Raw genomic sequence first — 19,709 nt, 5'->3', positions numbered from 1 at the left:
TTCAAGAAACCAGTTTGAGATGATTTGAGCTTTGTGACATGGCGTGTTATCCTGCTGGAAGTAGCCATCAGAAGATGGTACACTGTGGTCATAAAGTGATGGACAATACTCAGGTAGGCTTAGGCTGTGGTGTTTAAACGATACTCAATTGGTAATAAGCAATAAGCAATATTACAGCATTTTTGAAATCTTCTATTGTCCAGTTTGGGTGAGCCTGTGTGAATTGTATCCTCAGTTTGCTGTTGTCAGCTGACAGGAGTGACACCGGTGTGTCTTCTGCTGCTTTAGCTCTTCTGCTTCAAAGTTGGAGAAGTTGTGCGTTCAGAGATGCTCTTCTGCAGACCTCAGTTGTAACTAGTGTTATTTGAGTTACTGTTGTCTTTCTATCAGCTTGAACCAGTCTGGCCATTCTCCTCTGACCTCTGGCATCAACAAGGCATTTTCTCCTTTTCAGACCATTCTCTGTAAACCCCAGAGATGGTTGTGTGTGAAAATCCCTGTATATCAGCAGTTTCTGAAATACTCAGACCCACACGTCTGGCACCAACAAACATGCCACGTTCAGAGTCACTTAAATCACCTTTCTTTCCCATTCTGATGCTCAGTTTGAACTTCAGCAGATCGTCTTGACCATATCTACATGCCTAAATGCATTGAGTTGCGGCCATGTAATAAGCTGATTACATATTTGTATTAATGCACAGCTAAACTGGTGTACTCAAAGATGCCAGTGAGTGTATAATAGCCTACTGTATATCATTTTCATCATAGTACTTATTTGTGCAAAGCAGGCAAAGTACTTCTGTATAAGAAAGAAATGCTTCAGGGTAAATTCAATTTTGCTGAAGTACGTTACATCCATCTTGTTGTATGATGGCACTTGATCTGCTCTGTATAAAGTCATTCTCAAACAGAATATCTATTTTATTAAACCTCCAATAGGCTGGATCAGATCAAAACATGCATTTAAAAGCAAAAGTATCTGAGGTGTCATTTGAAGCCCTGCTTGTCTGGTTTTGAGATCTTGACATGCAGAAACTTCTTTTGCTTCAATCAAATCAGAGAGTAAGGAGTGCAAGAGTCTCAGTAAGACATAAAAGATATAGCTTTGAGGAAACATACCATAACAGAGATGAGTCAAGCTGCTGGATAATCAAATACTGTTATAGGCACAGATATTTTTTCTATCTGTTATATTTCTTTTGAAAAGTATCTCCTCGCAACTATATTTTCAGCTTGTGGCTTCTTCTGCAGAGCGAGGATGATTATACATACATAAATCCCTCTATTCAAAGAGAAGGTTCACTTCAGCATTTTATACACTTGTTTTCCAAATTTGCAAGAATAATCCAAGTTCAAACTGTGGAAGGTACTTGTCTACCAATCTGACAAAGAAAGGTTTGTGATGTATATTCCATGTTCACAATGTTAATGGTTTGCGATTGCAGTTTTCTTTTCCATGGTAATACACTTGTGAAAAGAAGTACACTTTAGCATGCTTTTAAAAAGAGTATTACGTAAATAATATACTTTAAAAGAATACAGTTTGAACTGAATGTGATGTTTTTGGACACATAATTGCATGTTATTTACAATACATGTATATGTTTTATAGTTTAAATCTATATGAAATACACCAAATTGAATACTTCTATTGTCTATGAAATGTGCTGAATGTACTGACAAGTAGTTATGGTAAACTAAAATATATTGTGTATATGTCATTTCTTTTAAAACTTGTATATCATATTTAAAAATATGTATGTAATTGAACATTTGTAATGATGAAGTTGCAATTTAGTAGATTTAAAATATATTAACTTTAGATGAAATTTCTAATAACACACTACAGTTCAATTATTATCAAGTGCTTTACATGTGCTTTAGTATGCTAGTCGGCTAAACAAAATTAATTAAAATTTATTGCAATTTTAAATGCAGTTTATATTAAAACATTTAATTTGACATTATTACAAAGTGCACTTTTAAAAAGTTTACTTAAAGCTGCAGTCCGTAACTTTTTTGGGTTAAAAATTATCCCAAATACATTTTTGAGCAAGTACATAACCCAGCCAGTGTTCAAAACTATCCACTTGCCTTAGCTCAATTCAAAACGGTAAGCTTGTAATAATGTTTTTAATTCCAATGGTACTGGTGGATTTCCAGAGAAATTCGAGCATGTCTTTGCGTCATTACGTCACATCTGTACACATAAAGATGAGTCTCGGCTAGTAGGTTATATTGAGTGTGAGGATGTTGGAGGTGGAGATTTATAGCCTTTTCTCGCAGCACTTGATATAATTAAACTCATCAATTTGATGGCGGATCCAGAAAGGTTCAAACAACAGTCACCAGTGACAACTGGAGATTCACCCGTTGTAAAATGCAAGAGACTTCGGAGTGGCTACAGAAAAAAAGAGACTACAACCGGGCCTATGCGAAAACTAAATAAATATCGGAAAGGCATTAAATGTTGTCAATCAATGCTGATATTGTTAACATTAACAATTTGTGAACAAAGTATAATTAGCATGGTTTGACGTGATATGATAAGCGATCGTTAGATTTAATCAGCGCGATTTACTGCAATGCTTTTTCCCCTTGGTTGGTCAGAACAAAAGTGGATGTTACTTACTTGTTCAAACGACATTTTCTGCTGAAAATTCTTATGTCGGTCATACTTCCAAAAAGAAGAATCAGTGATTCCGAATCATGACAGTATCCACACCGGCGCGGCGACTGACATCCGCACATTCTCCTCAAAACATTGGATTCATCCGCGCTGTGCCGTGCCGAGGCATAACCCATGTAAAGTTGATAATTCCGCAAATAACTGCAATTGCAGATTTCGAACAGAGATGGCGACAAAGAGGAAAAACTACGGACTGCAGCTTTAAGTGAGTTAAGAAACAGTTATGAAAGTGTACTCCCTTTAAGTAAACTAAAGTGACATTCATAATACTATATTATCTGCAAGTACAGTTTTTTTTTAATAAAAAAATTGCTTTTAAGATTTGAAACAAGTGCACATTCAAAACAAATAAGCGCACTTCTTCTTTAAAAAAAAAAAAAAGAAAGAAAGGATATCCTATTACAGTTGAGGGAATGCATATCGAAGGGCCAGCATCATTTAGTCACTGGCTAGCTTATATGATGGTGTTTAATTTAAAAGACATTTAACTAAAGATATACTGTATATAAACCCAACAAATCACAGTGAGATTGTTTTGGAGACCCAAGGGGGTCCGATTTTGCAGGGGAACTGAATCTTGTATGATACCAGAACTTAGTGCCTATAAACGAAAGGACATGGGTGTCATTTTCCATCTCTAGAGGATGAGTCACATGACATTTCCGGTTCAGTTGATTGGCGTACAAACAAAGATAGCAGATTTCATGTATGTGCCAGCCGATCACCTTCCATTGAGATTATTTTCTAATCGTTATTGATGGTTTCAGACCGGGTGGATGTTTTTGCTCTACAATCTTAAAAATAAAGTTTCCAAAAGGGTTTTTGTCAATTAAGAACCATTTTTGGTTCCTTAAAAATCCTTTCAGTGAACAGGTCTTAAAAGAGCCACTAGGTGCGTTTCCATTACAGATTTGCGATTTTTTTCTAAATGGCGACAAAAAACTATTGCGAAATGACGGCGTTTCCATTGACCGATGTTATGAGACTAAAACTTAATTTTTTCCTCTCGAGATAAGTAAAATCATTTTTTCACCATAAAGAACCTTGTGATGAACCTTGAATGGATGTTAAAGATTTTGCATGGAAGATGGCAATAAAGATCCTTTATTTTTAAGAGTGTAGAGATCATTTTTCTGAACAAATATTTGTAGATCATCAATATTTATAGTTCGTTCTGCTGCAAGAGATAGCCTCTAGACTATTGTATTGTGAAATGTTTATTTTGCATTGGTTTAGGAGTGCACTAGAATATAGATGATCTCAAAGTTAACACACACAGAATAAATGAATTTTATTCATTCAAAACTTCAAAACTTGTTATTCAAAAGTTTATTCAAAACTTCAATTCTTTCTTAAGCTGTGATATTTAAATGCAATAAAAAACACTATTATCTTTTAAAATAAAAATGTTTCATTGGCCGTACTTCTGATTGGTAGTTTTGTGCCAGTTTTAAATCTCCACTGAGTCACTTTGACAAATTGTGCAGTCGAAATTACAAACAATCACTTTGACGAAATTCAATCTCAGAGGAGAAAAAACTTTCTGCGATTGAATTGATAAAGTTTGAAGGTAAAGGTGAGCTGGAGCTATTTTCCCGTGAGGAGCTTGTGGTGGATATGTGCTCCGGTCAATGACCTTGCGTGCCTTTCTGCGATAGTTCTCGTGCTCAAGCCTCTGACCCAGGTTTCTGGAGTATTGTTCACTTTCATTCCTCTGATATTTTCTTCTGTGCAGTCAGGCAGCAAGAAATCATTCCCTCTGAAATTGGCAAGCAAGTAGACCATTTAAAAATCACTCGCCGCATTATCAGTTAGCAAGACAGACAATTAAAAATCGTTATTCATTGTCCTGTGAGCGTCCCCAGTGGAGGATTCAGCCATTTGGATGAAACCTGTCAAAGCGATACAGGAAGGTCTTCATCCCTTGGGTGAAGAACATAAATTGGCTTTAATACTAACAGTAGCTTGTAAAGCATCAAATCTTCTGGCAGATAAACACGGCTCTTCTGAGAAATGGTCAAATGTTGGCTGGCATTCTCTGCTTTGAACTGGAGCTTTGTGAAAGACTGGGTCAAGTTCATGGCTTCCTAACAAAGGTGTTAATTAAGCAGGGTTAATTAATGTCACACTGGAGAGAGTCGGTTTGGTTTGATGAGATGCTTCCGAAGAGGATTTAGGAGTGCCTTGAATTGGAACAGGAGCAGAAGGAAGGACAGAGAGGACAAAGTAAGGGAGGTTGAGAGAGAGCGAGAATGCAGATGCCCTTTGGACTCCAGTGATAAGACTCATTCTGGCTTTCTTTTGTCCCATACTGTCACTGTTCTCTTTTTTAAGAGAACGTTTTTTTTTCTACTTTTGTGTATGATTTAGTCAGTGTCATTACACATGGCATTGAGGGAATCTTTCACCTTAAATACAGGGCATATCCACCCAAAAATGGAGTTGCAGAATTGTTTTGCATACAGGTTTGAATAACATGAGGTTGAGTAAATGATGACAGAAGTTTCATTTTTAGTTGAACTACTCCTTTAACTGGAGGTTTGCACTGAATGCAGAGATTGTCCTTTCAGATAATTTTTCTAATTTTCTACAAATTCTAACCATAGCATTACAAAAAGCCTGCAGAAATATCACATTTTCTCTGCAGTCATAGATGTGGAATGGGACATCAAAGTTAAGGAGGATGTAGATTATTTTGCGAGTAAGAGGATTAAGGTAATTGAGTATTTGGGGGGCTGGAGAGGTGGACGGATGGCACCGCATGTGCATGAGCAGCTGATGGAGAGTTTGCTGGTTAAACAGAGACGTTACTGGATGAGAGAATGATCAGAGAGGCGAGGTCGGGGTTACATTAAAGCAAATACCCTGAGCTATGACCATCTGTTGAACTGAAAATATCTTCTAAAAAATTACATTTATTGGATTTCTAGAGGATTGAACTGCTTGGTTTTTGCTTTTCTGAAGCACCACTGTTGTTTAAAAAAAAAAATGGCCACATTCTCTTTCCCATGGGAACAATTAAGCCATCAATACATTGATCAGACACTAAGTCAAGTCCAGTCACCTTTATTCATACAGCGCTTTATACAATACAGATTGTTTCAAGCAGTGATAACACTAAAATGGTGTATTTCAGCTGAAATTAGTTCAATGTGGATTCAGTTCCGTTGTAAAGATCACCAACAATTAAATGAGTTCATTTAATCTATAAAGCAGTTCAGCAAAAAATGATGTCATCGTCCAGGGGTGCTTTTCCCGTACAACGACGTAACTCGCTGCTTCACTACCATAGTACGACGCATCGTTGAAGAAATCAACTAGCCAGTCACGACTATTGTCGCAAAGTGGTCGTTCAACCACGTTGGTTAATGATGTCACTCACTTGGTGGAATAATAACTACTTTAATTAATCTATTTGAGATCGAATTAATGCTAGATGTTTTGCTATAAATTACGGACATGACATCTGAGGACTATTTCTCATTTTTCTCAGTTATTTTGCTTTATTTCCTTATTCAATCATAGGCTCGTTCCTACTAGAGCACGTACGCACATGCGCATTTTTCAAACACTTGCTCAATTTGAGAATGGGGAATTTAGGTTCTGTCTGGGAGAGAATGCATTTAATAACAGGTCAGGATAGTAGGAAAATAAATAACAGAATCAGTTTGAATGGATTCAGTTATAGGATTTTAATAATTTTATTTAAAGGGGTGGTTGATTATGATTTCACTTTTCTAACTTTAATTAGTGTGTAATGCTGCTTTTTGAGCATAAACAACATCTGCAAAGTTACGACACTCAAAGTTCAAAGCAAAGGGAGAGATTTGCTTTTAAAGAAATAGCTTGTTAAGGACTACAACAAACGGCTGGTAGAGACTACACCACATTCCTCCTGGGTTAGTGACATCACCAACCCTAAAATTTACATAAACCCCGCCCCATGGGAACGATTTATAGATTATCAAGACAGAATATGCTAATCAATGACTTGAAGATAAGCTACCTAAATTCACCAACTGACCATTCAGAAACATCCTTTTGCATTCTACATGTTGTCACTTCTTCTTGAGTCTCTCCATCATTGTCTGAATCCGGTTTGAACATAAAAGGCTAAACATTTTTGAAATTTTCAGTGCATGTCTGTGTGAGGTAAAGGGACACAAGCTCTTGAAGCTCCGCCCCCCTGTGCCGGGAGCAGCAGCTCATTTGCATATAAAGGAACAAACACAAAACGGTGCGTTTTTGCTCACCCTCAAAAAGTGACCATTTTAACATGCTATATAAAAATATCTGTGGGTATTTTGAGCTAAAACTTCATATACACACCCTGGGGAAATCAAAGACTTATTTTACATCTTGTGAAAAGGGAATTATACCACCCCTTTAAGATTTGATTCTTATGATTTTAAACAGGAAATTGAGGGTTTGAAAAATGAATGTAGGAAAAACAGGGAGCATGATTGTGTCTTTTTTAATGTGGGGATATGATAACAAGTTTTAAACAGTGTAAAATCAGGAAGGCACCTGGGCCTGATAATATAGGGGGTTGATTACTTAGGGAATGTGCTGAGCAGTTAGGAACAATATTTGATGAAATTTTTGCTCCGTCCCTTCAACAACAGAAAGCAGTCTAGTGATTCTGGTACCAAAGAAGCATAATGTACAGACATTAGAGGACTTTAGACCTGTGGTGCTTACACCTTTAGTTATGAAATGTTTTGAACAATTAGTAAAGAGAGAAATCATCCTAAGGACTCAGAGTTTTCTAGATCCCCTTCAATTTGCGTACAGGGATATAAGCAAGGTTTAGAGGATGCAGTGGTAACGCTCTTACACTTAGTACTTCAGCATTTGGATAAGCCGAAAACATTTGCTAAATTACTTTTTATTGATTTTTCATCTGCTTTTTAAAAACATTCAGCCACATATTTTGAGAAACTCATTAATGAATTTAAGTTGGATTTTAGTCTTGTAGGATGGATTTTAGATTTCCTTGTGCAGAGAATACAGAGAGTTAAAGTAAAGTTTTTCTGAATGGTTGGTGTCATCTAGTCACCTCAAGGATGTGTCCTCTCTCCTTTATTATTTATCGTGTACACTAATGATTGTAGGAGTAGTTTTAGAAATAGGCATATTATACAATTTGCTGATGATTCTGTAATTGTTAGCCTATAGTGAGGAGGACTCAACGCATGGTCCTGTGGTTGATGATATGAATATTTGATGTCAGAATGCTTTTTTTAAACTTAATGTTCTTAAAACCAAGGAGATGACTATTGAGTTTAGCTCTAAGAGGAAATATATTCAGTATAAGCAAACAAGTATTAATGGAGTGGGTATTGAGAGTGTTGATCAGAAAGTATTTGGGTTCTGTCTTAGATAACAAATAGTCCTTTTCTCCAAATACCGAAGGTTTGCGTAAGAGGGGGCAGCAAAGATTGTATTGCTTGCGGAAACTAAGATAATTTAACGTGAATAAAACATTATTGTGTATGTTCTACAGATCCTAAATTGAGTCACTGTTATCTTGTTCACTGTTGTGCTGGTTTAATTTTCTAAATGTAAAAAACAAGAATTGTCTTGAGAGGATTGTAAACCAAAGAAGTAAACTAACGGGGAGGAAGCAGATGACTATGCTATATGACCAGCTATATCATAGACAGGTTTTGGGTAAAGTCCAGAGCATATTGTTAGATGATTCCCACATGTATCACGCGTTTTACCTCCTCCCTTCTGGTATTCGGTACAGAACTCCTATTAGTAAAACAAATCAGTTTAGACCTTCATTTATTTAAGTAAAGTTCTTAGATATAAGGTAAATACTTTTTAGAAAGGACATTTTTTTGTTTTGTTTTTTGCATTGTGTGTATGTGTTGTCTTGTATGACATGCATACTCCTTGAATTATGCTGAAAATGACAAAACTTGCGACCATGGTTGGCTAACGATGCTTTCGGGAAACGCAACCCTGCTCACTTCAGTTCCCATTCAACACCATCAGTAGAGTCAGATTTATAATATTGTTGAATATTAAGTGATTAAAGATTTTGCTTTAAAAGGTGTACTTGTGGAGAGTACTGTATACTGTAAAGGGGCATGGAGTTAACCTGGCATAGACAGGTAAAAATGTTTTGCTTCGCTGGTTTCACCAAACATATTCCACTGTGCAGGTATAGAATTTTAAGCACAGATCTGATGAGGTGTGAAATTGCTTGTGTATGTTTAATTGCATTGACAAATGTATCGATCAATCCCATGTCTATTTTCTCTCTGTTTTTCCACTATGGTCATTTATGTAACAAGTCAATAACTCACCAATTAAAGTTATTATTCTATGGGGAATTTGAAAAGGCACTCTTTAACTAACAATTTTCTTTTGGGCAAAGATGGTTCCAGAATCATGTTGGAATCTGAAGGCAAAAACAAAACAAAAAAAACCTTAAACTTGCATATTTATTCCTTGGACCCAGCACTCCAGTTCCGCAGCCAGTGAAACAGCTGAACGCAGGAGCAATCAGATGATGAAAGCTCCCTGTGTGATTGCCATGCATGATTTTTTCATCAGCTTCATTATGAAACATGGTAATTATATAATTACATATCAGGCACCATGTGGATTGGGCATCACTGCAGGAGGGAATCTGGTTCCACTATTTGCATTCTCATAGTGCTATTAACAGCATAAAAGGTTGATCAGATTAAATATGGCGTGGTGGTGCTTTTTGCCTCACTTGGCATTATACTAAGTGAGCCGCCTAGGTAGGGAGCCTTTTAAGCAGTTATGGGAATTGAAAGCTTTCCCAAAAGGTATAGGATAAGTAATTATGTTGCCTTCATAACATTAATATGCTGTACATATATAACTGTTGTTCATAATAAATTAAATAGTGTTAATTTATAGAACTTATACACTTGTGAAAAAGGACACTTTAGCATATACTTTTAAAAAGTACATATTACAGAAAGAATATACTTAAGTGTGAACTGAATGCAATGTTTTTGGACACTCAATTGCATGTTGTTAACAATTAAATGAAAATATATTATAGTTTAAATTTATATTAAATGCAGCTAGAACCTGAGAGTGTTTTTTGAGCCACTTAAGTAGGACTTTAAATGTAATTCCATTTCTTTTTTATTTTATAGGCAGAACGACTGAATACGAGGTGTTTGCAGAAAAAAAAAACATCAAAACATTTAAAGCCTATATGAAAAAGTCAATATAAATAAACTCTTGTTTAATGGCGGAGGTACACAATAAAAGAGCAATAGTGCTTTTGTTGTATTCTAAGAAATCACAGTCTCTAATGCTATCAATACCGTTTCACTTCACTTAGGTATCGACAGCTCCCCTCCAGCTCATGCTAATTGCTAATCAGGAATCTCATGAAGCCGGTGATTGATTTAGTTAAGGGAGTGAGAAACGGCGGCACGGTGTGTTCTGTGAAGCTCTGATTGTTTGTTTGCGTTTCTTTAAAGCTGTAATTGGCTTCTTGATCAGAGGAAGAAAACACAAAGGAAAGCGGCAGATTAGCGCACGCTTTGTCAAGCACACACACTGTGCTTTAAGAGTGGAAAGGTTTTGATTAACTGGGCTCATAATCCCTCTTGAGTTTCAGGAAAGGACTCAGCCTTTGGTCCGGACTCAGCGGTGCTGTTCCGGTTCTGGAGGAACTACGCAGGAACAAGAAAGCCATTAGAGAGAGACAAATGAAGAGAGCAGAGGCAGCTATTAAAGCAGGAAGAAAGATAAACAGGAACCGATAGGGAAGGAAAGATGGAAAGGAAAAGAAGAGTGAGAGGCATTTTAAATTACACAGACACAGACTAATGCAGAGTTGCAAACAGGAACTAACGGTGAACACAAACATTAATCTCTGACTTTACCTGCAAAATTCCCAGTAGACGTGCAGTTCTAGCTTTAACCCTTTGGCAATATGTTTTATGAGGCAATGTTTGAAAATGTATTTTTTCTGTTAAAATATTTTCTCCAATCTTATAACTTCATTTGAAGAGTAGATTATAATTGAGCCATTAGTAGGTTGATTTCACAGATAATTTAAATTCATTATATTTATTCAATTTTACTATATTCAAAACAAATTCATGATAGTTGATACTGATTGGATGCAACTGCTTAAGTCCATTATTATCACAGGGTAGCTTTGTGTCATTACAATGGGATAAATGCTTTGTGCTCTTAGTGCAGACATGCTGGAATCAGATGGTCTGTTTTGCAGTGTAGACAGTTTTATTCATTATAATGAGAACCTGCTGATTTGTAGCGTCATTTACTTGCATTTACCCTCGGCAAATAAAAAGAGGCCAGATTTGTGGGGGTAGGCCATTGAAACCTCATGGTGGGCTGAATTTCCCTTGAGAAAAAAAAATAGCGTATATACTTTATCATATACTTTTAAACAGAGCAATTTGCAATTTGGTTTTAAAGAATCAGCCTGAGGCCCCCAATGAGAAAAAAAAAAGACAGACAAAACATTTTATGCAATGCGACTGCAATTACTTTATTATCTCTGTTATATTTTAACAATGTTATGTCATATTTCTCTTTTATAGTCTATTTGTAAACTCATTCTATCTCTTGAACCGGGACAATTGTTACAATCACGACCGAAAACAAAAACCGCATTCAAATTTCCTCACTCTCTCGGCCCCTCAGCTAAAATGAAATTATACTAAAACCACCAGAAGGTGGCAGCAAATCATTGTTTTAACGAGTGAGTCGTTGAATCATTCAGTCAAACGATTTGTTCAAAATGGCTGATTCATTAAAGGGATGGTTCGGAGTAAAATCAACATAGGGTCCTTTGCAGCATGACCTCGAGCCAAACACCCCACCCCCCAACCCCCATCACCACCCCCAGAAGCCTTTTTTCCCTTGGTCGAACATTATTAAAGTTAGAGCTTATTTAGAGATACCAGCCGAATGGCTTAGTTATAGCTAATGGAACCTAGGCTGTATCTCGTAAATTACCCCACTTATAATGCCCAGAATGGTACCAAACTTCTACAGTAGTACAAATAGGTTCTGTACTCATAAAACGAGAGATTGGAAAGTTTGTAAGTACATCAGGAGTTTATTTCAATAACACTTGCCTGATGGCTAATGCCACTGCTAACCCGCACGTCGAGGTCACTTCAGTGATTAGGGAAAAGCACAAACATTTTTAAAGTCGTAAAAGTCCTGGCAGAAAGCCAGTATATCCAACATTTTGTATTGTTTTTTTCCCCGAAGTTTTGAGAACTTACTGTTAACTCTAATTGTTGCAAACTGGTACTACCAACAAAATATTAGTGCATTCCTGGAACTGGGCGTCGTTACACTACATCCTTATGCATCGCTTTCTGCCAGGACTTTTACTGGCTTTTCCCAAAATACTGAAGTGACCTTGATGTGCGGGTTAGCGGTAGCATTATCCATTAGGCAAGTGTTATTGAAATAAGCTCCTGATGCACTTACAAACTTTCCAATGCCTCGTTTTATGAGTACAGAACCTATTTGTACTACTGTAGAAGTTTGGTACCATTCTGGGCATTATTAGTGGGGTAATTTACGAGATACATCCTAGGTTCCATTAGCGCCGGCACTAAGCTATTCGACCAAAGGACTGCAAAGGACCCTAGGTTGATTTTACTCCGAACCATCCCTTTAAGGGAAAAAGCAAGTGAGAGTGAGTCGTCCAGTCATTCTAGACCAATTCATTAAAAAAAACACACAGATTCATTCAGTTACAAAATGTGCTTTAGTATGTTTGTCAACACATCAAAATATTACAACATCATAATTTAAAAATGTACGTTCACTTTTGACATTATTACAAATTGCACTTTTAAAAAGGGTTTAGAAACATAGTCATGAAAGTCTACTCTCTTTAAATACAGTTTAGTGGCCTTTTAATTAAATTTATATTATATTATCTGCAAGTTCACCACACGTGCACTGTGCACATTCAATATAATTACTCTAAGTGCACTTCTTTTTCACAAGGGTTGGGAGGCCAGACATTGAGTGCGCTAATAATATAAGGTAGAGATAATAAAGGGATCATAATGTAACCCTGGTGAACTACACTTCTTAAAGATCTGCTATCTTTCCTGCTTATACTCATGAAATCTCCCAAAATATGTCTCAGCATCAGATTAACCTGCAACAAGGGTCATGTCAGGTGGTGCACAAAGCACTTGAGCTGATTTTGTAGACTATAAACAGAGCTTCATTCATCGTATCTCATTGTCTTTGTAGCCCTGAATGTGCATGTGTGAAAATGTGTGCGTTTTTGTCAATCTGCACAGCAGGACTCGCTTTCAATCTTCTGCTTTAAGTCTGTAACAGCTCTCTACCATGTAAAACAGACAAACACCACCTGCTGCGCTTTTCCTGAATCCTTTTGCGTGTGTATCATAGATTCCTTTAGGTGTGTGTGTGAACGGAAGATAGCTGAATTCTGGGCTTCAAATTGGCCATAAAGGCTTGATTTATTTGAGAGGCCAGCTTAGAGTCCAATTACATTCTGCCTCCAACAACAGAGTTTAGAAGCAGACCTTTGCCAAGTTTACTCTAAGTGAATCCTCATTGCCCGATACAAAAACTAGCCAAAACAAATCTAAACTGGTCTTAGATGGTTTCCTTTTTGGAAAGTCCTTTTTTTTTCTTTTTTGGGCACTGGTCGGCCTAGGAGATCAGCTGACCAATTAGCAAAACCAGCTGAATACTAGCTTGTCTAGTCTGAGAGACCAGCTAAACCATCTTTAACCAATCTAAGCTGGTTTTAGGCACTTTTTAGCTGGAGTTCAGCTGGCCACCCCAGTAAACCAGCTAAACACCAGCTTAGCAAGGCTGGGAGACTGGAAGACCAGCTTAAACTAGTTAAGACCAGGCAGCTAGGAAGGTTTAAACAAGTTCAGCTGGGAATTATTCAGTTTACATCCTCTAACAGACAACAACTCTCTGATTTTCTTACTACAGTTCTCATAAAACATCAAAGCTTTTGCCTTTTTTGTATCTCAATATTTTTCCTGCAGGTCTCTGTAACTCTCTATTTATCAAAGATGCCAGGACAACAGATTGTTTTGCGCATAGCACTGGACAAAAGGCTTTATTGTGAGGGTTCGGCATGATGGAGTGGAAGGGTTGTGACAGGCCAAAAAATGACTTTTTCTTGGGAACGTCTTTCATGTTGGGATGACAGTTTGCCAATATAAACTCTTATTCTATTATCGGCTAAACGTCTGCGGTCAGTGTGGATGTGTCATCCATTCATAGTAACTCTCATTTTGTTGAAAGTAAAGTTAGTGTGTAGTTTTATTGTGGTATTTGCAGTAATGACAGAGGAGATGACCTTTGAGCTGGAAAGGTGATTCCAAGTATTTTATGGTCGAACACTTATAAAACCACAACCGGACTCTGAAAATATGGTACATGTTCATCATGACTGTCTGATTTCATCAAATTGCATCTAAACGTCTGTACATTTTACGGATGACAAATCAATTTTCAGGACCATTTGCTCACAAATTGTACATCAAAATGCCTTGCAAACCTATTTTATTATACAATATAACTGACTTATACGATTTTATTTGTTTCCATGACTTGGAAATCCAATCATTAAAAAATAAAAAATAAAAATAAATAAATAAATCCAAATCAGTTTGACCTTTTCACTGAAAAAGAGCCATTCTGAGAATGGTTTGCTCACAATTCAGACATTGCTATGGCTTGCACTAAAAAAAAAGCAACATCTAGCTGATTACATATTTTTAAACAAAAACTAAATTATGTAAACCCACATTTACAATTCTCAGTTATTTTCTTGGTTTTCCGTGACCTCGGCAACCCTGAGCTCTGTATTTTAGTCAGAAGCAAAGACATATTAGCAGTCAAATTTGTGCCACCCTGCAGTTTACCGTCTCAAATTTGCAAGGCAGATACATCTATTACATCCGAGTGTGTGTAAAGTGACCCTCTTGCCCAGTAAAAGCTGTCCCCTGACTGAACGGGCCACACGCTGAAGGTCTAATGCATCTGTTAGGGAGTTTTTTACTGATCATATGAAACTCAGAGAAGCTGTAATGAGATACAGGAATATGAATGGCCATCTGCCTCCATCTGCCATGACATTCCACAACATCAGATACTCCTCTGCCCGTCTGCCTACGCCGAGAAAACTACACAAACTTCTCTCCATCTACACGTGCCAAGAAGCTTCCCCAACGTCTCCAACTCACTTCACCAAACTTCTATTCCTCAGCCAAATCCTTGTGGCTGTCAATGTTATAACTACTGAGGTGGCATAATGCTGAAATGAAATGCTTAATTAAAGCGGGGGACGGACCTGTGCCAATGTTCCAGAGGACAGTAGACGCTGGGTGATGCATTAAGGTTTTTAAGAGGTTTAAAAATTGTATCACTTAAATGATGTGTCAAAATTGTCACAATTAAAAAAAGTGCCTTAAGATGGCAGCTTAGAGCAGCACACACTCCCTTGACGGTGTCGCAATGCGTTAGCAAACTTCAGAGCTGTTTGCAAAGTAAGTTGTCCACTTTAAGTGTCCTTGTTGGACCCCACACTGTGCTTTAGGTGTGGACCGCTTACACTATGCTAATTGAACACTTGGGTAGTGAGATGTCCTTGTGTATCCAGTCTTTCCTCCACTGCATTGCAGGGCTTTTTAAGAGCCCTCCTGGCCCGGCTCATGCCCCAGTCCTGCTGGCCTCATTAAACAGAGTTTGACGGAGTTCAGGGTTGGACAACCATGTCATGCGGCTGAATCCCGCTGAGCTGGCAGTGTGATGTACCATTCCATGTTTCCCATATTTTGACTCTTAAAAGTATTGCGGGTCTGTGAAAGTAAAACACAGTTGGTGGTAATGGGAGCATGAATAAACTGAAAACACACACATACATGGACTTGCTGGAGAGAGAAACGGAGATGGAAAGTTTCGCCTGAAATCAGACATGTGGGCATGAGTCATTGCTGTTTTCTGAGGTCTGCTGGCTGCTCATGTGATTAGATGGTTCAAGTCGCATTTATGTCAAAGTGTAGCCATGCGACATGCTACTGCGTGTGTCTTGTGTGCTTTAGATTCCCTGCCCTCTCTCTCTCTGTGTGTGAAACACGCTCTACATCATGGGATCCACTCGATCCACAAGCAGCATTAGCGCATCTTCTACTTCAGTTGTTCCAACTTTCACTCCTGTTTGTGCTTTTGAGCATGTCTGAGTTGAGTTGAACTTGGCCGCCATCCAGTCCCTGTTTACACACAGGTCATTTATCTGACAGAATGCACCTATAAAAAAAGGAATGAATAGCATGCTGCCTATGGCATATTCAAATCCCGGCAGAGGCAGGATCCTGTGTTGGTGTCGGGATTTCTCCTTGTGCTCCAGTTTCCCCTACAATCCATGCAGCAATTAGAGACACTAAATTGCCTGAAGGTGTGATTGACTGATGTTGGGATAGTCTTCAGCATCCCCGTGACCCTACATAGGACAAGCAGTTTGGAAAATATATGGTATTTATAACTGGTTGAATAAGCTGCAAAATGAACAAGATTTTTTTGCAAAGCGCTGACAATGATATGACACTGAATATCTAACCACAAAGGTCTATTCTGTCATTCCATTTTCAATTCTAATTTGTGTCTTTGTGTGTTAATTTTGGTCTGCCGTGGTACATTATTGATAGAGTATGTTCACAGCCTTTGATCTAGGGGGTCGTATGTTAAAGATAGCCATTAACAGACTCCCGATGCCACTGGGGACGCATTAAATATTCAGCACTTGTCTGGACATTGGCAGGCATCCTCCCCAGAGGCGTTCGCTTTGTCCAGTAAGGCACAAAGAGAGAGAGATGGAATAAAGAAGGATGGAGGTGGATAGTCCTAAGAGAGACAGAGACAACCTCACACCACCCCCAAGATATAATCAATACCTCTCATCTCGACAAACAGCTGTCAACAAACTGACCACTCTCACAGCTCCGCCAGAGCTCCCCGCATGTGTGAGGCAGGTGCTTCATGGGGGGTTGTGTTGTCTGTATTTGGCCAGAGCTCCTGGTGCTCTTGTGCAACTCTACGATTTCTGGAGCATGAAGTGCTTTGGTGTGATGGTGCATGTCTGTGACGCCCGGCTGAAAATAATGCCTTCTGTCTGCTGGGTGAAAAAGAGCACGGAAAACTGCAAAGAGGACTCGGGCAACAGACTGGAGAGAGGGGATGACCTCTGACCATCAACTGGACTCGCTGAGGAACTCTTAATTTACTGATGCTCTGAGCATGCGTGCAAACACACTCGTGCTCAATAGCACTGCCAAGCTCCTATCCTCCAGGTGCAGTCCTGACAGGCCCATATGGGCTAGAAATCACCGTCACCCTCCCATGTCTACCGCTCACCTTGGATTAGCGCTGGGGATAAGGAAACTTCCAAACTGTACTGAGACATATGCTACTAAAAGTGTGACCATACGTTCATAATGACAGCGACTGAATCGCTGGAGGCCGCCCAATGTTGGTCACTAGTAGGCGTTCTTGCTCGACTGCATGCATTTGTATCATCAGGCGCTTTCTCTGCTCGACTTTGGTAGTCATTGCATCACATTGCTGTGCATTTACATAAAGTTGAACTTTGTTCAAATTTGTCGCATCGCCAACTGTTGCCGTCAGTCATGTCATCTTAAATTGCCAACTCTAGTTGAACTTTTGGTTGCTTTGTCACACAAATCACTGTCAGTATGAACGCCCATTGTGAAACAATTTGTGTCACCCATATAAATCACTGTCACACTTCCATGTCTACCGCTCACCTTAGATTAGTGCTGCGGATAAGGAAACTTCATAACAGTAATGAGATATATGCAACTAAAATTGTGTTGTGTGACCATATGTTCAGAATGACAGCGACTGAATCGCTGGAGGCCGCCCACTGTTGGTCACTAGTAGGCATTCTTGCCTGACTGATGTATCCATTTATATCATGAGTCGCTAGTTTTGCTCCACTTTTCTGCATTGGTAGTTATCGCAACACTTTGCTGAGCATTTACGTACAGCTGAACTTCGTTCAACTTTGTTGAAACGCCAACTGTTGCTGTCAATCATGTCATCTTAAATTCCTAACTCTCGTTGAACTTGACTGACTTCTGGTTTCTTTTTCATGGCAAATCGCTGTCAGTGTGAATGCCCATTGTGAAAACAATTTGTATGTCTACTAACACCTGTACTAAGTGAGATGCATCTAAAAAGTGTGAACTTGCATGCATTCACACTGACAGCTGGAGGTCGCAAAGTAGCTTACTGTAAGTTGCAGTAGGAGTTCTTCCTTGAGTTCAGTTTCCATGAGGTCAATACAGCTTTTATGCTGTCTGCATTCCCGTTTGTATATGCCGTATTGTGCCACTCTGTGATAAAACTGAACTTTGTTCAACTTTTAGTTGCATCGCCAACTGGCATCTCAGACTCTCACTGAAACTGAATGAGTTTTGGTTGCTTTGACTGCATGTCAGTTCAGTGTAAATGCCCTTTAAGAAAACAATTTGTGTAATTTATATAAGGAGTTTTTTTTTTTTGTTTTTTTTTTTTACTATGGGCATTGTGAAACTCTCTTTAAACACACTTTTCACATTCTCACTAGTTTATATAATTTATCTACAATGTTAAGCAGTTGTTGTTTTTTCCTGAAGGTGTCTTTTCCAACACATCTCATATGATATACTCTGCATTCTTTACAGCATTCAATGGTTAAAATGACATTGATGCAAATTATTTTTATTTTATTTTTATTTTTGTAATAAAAGGACAAAATCATTTGCATTTTATGCATTCTAAATACACACAATTAAATAATATTTTCACGCTTTTTTGCAGAATTTGAGAAATTACAGCTGAATTGGAAATGACAATAAAACAACTGTACTGTATCAAGCGATTAATTTCTCTTCTTCACCAATAAATCGTTGTGACCCTCTAATGTTTACCGCCCTATCTTGAATTAGATTTGCGGAAAAGGAGAGTTCCTAACTGTACACTTAGCAGTATCCAACCATACGATGAGCAAGATAATGTGAGCTCCACTTTGTCATTTTAATTCAGCACATTTTCATGAAGTTAAACTACCCAGAGGCTAGTTTTGAGGCTCAGAGGTTGCTCATTAATAGCTCAGAAGACCTAATGAAGTTCTTAGTTATTTTTTTTTATTTTTTTTCATTGATTTTATATCAACTTTTATTTCATTGTGAAAAATAAAATGAGTCAATTGTAGACAGTAAGAGTATAGAGCTATAAAATGAACACTGATAGCAGTTCAGATTATTTGATAAATGTTCAGATTGAGATCTGTGACTTTTAATTGAATGCTTTGGTATCATGGCAAATCTAAGCAGTTTGTTAAGGTCTCTGATGCTCAAGAGGAGACACGTGTCTTTTTCACACAAAAAAGATGTGAGTAGAAAAACAAATATCTACAACCTAATTGCTGTCTTAAGCGCTATTCGGATGGGACTAGTTTAACATGGAGAGGTGGGGTAAAGTAATAATTACCAGAGCTTCTCTGTGATTTTAGTCCCGTCCGAATGTGCATCTCAGTGATCATTATGGACAATGTCAGTAAAGATTACGGCGACTTTTACCTTCAGTAAAAAGGTCATGAAAAATTACCTCAGGTAATACTAATCCCGTGCGAAGAGACACGCTGTAAATATGTACGTAAATATTCTGTCATTTCGTGTTTAAAAGTAGTTTCCCGCGGTTTTTCAAGTATGGAGACGCTTGAAAAAGCATTCAGTTGCGTTCTAGGACGCTGGGACGAGTCTGTGGCAAAACTCAAGTGTTTTCCACACACCATTTGTGCACTTGTTAGAGGCACGAAACATCTTTTAGCGATAGGTAGTGCCTATTACCAACACAATCCAATCTGAAGTTAATTAATAGGCCTACATCGTTTGACCGGACATACCATTTTTATATTATATAAATAAAATATAGATTATATGTGTTTGTGCAT

The 19,709-nt window shown here is 38.0% G+C and overlaps 1 protein-coding gene across 1 annotated transcript in view; it reads left to right on the top strand.

The window, feature by feature from the left end:
• Positions 1–19,709, top strand: part of large2 (LARGE xylosyl- and glucuronyltransferase 2) — a 109,751-nt gene that overhangs the window by 24,946 nt on the left and 65,096 nt on the right. The gene's annotated exons all lie outside the window — the stretch shown is intronic.

This window comes from Leuciscus leuciscus (assembly GCF_965113295.1).
Source record: "Leuciscus leuciscus genome assembly, chromosome: 10".
Classification (NCBI taxonomy): Eukaryota; Metazoa; Chordata; class Actinopteri; order Cypriniformes; family Leuciscidae; genus Leuciscus; species Leuciscus leuciscus.
The sequence above is the reverse complement of the archived record's forward strand: the minus strand, read 5'-3'. Positions and strand labels throughout refer to the sequence as shown.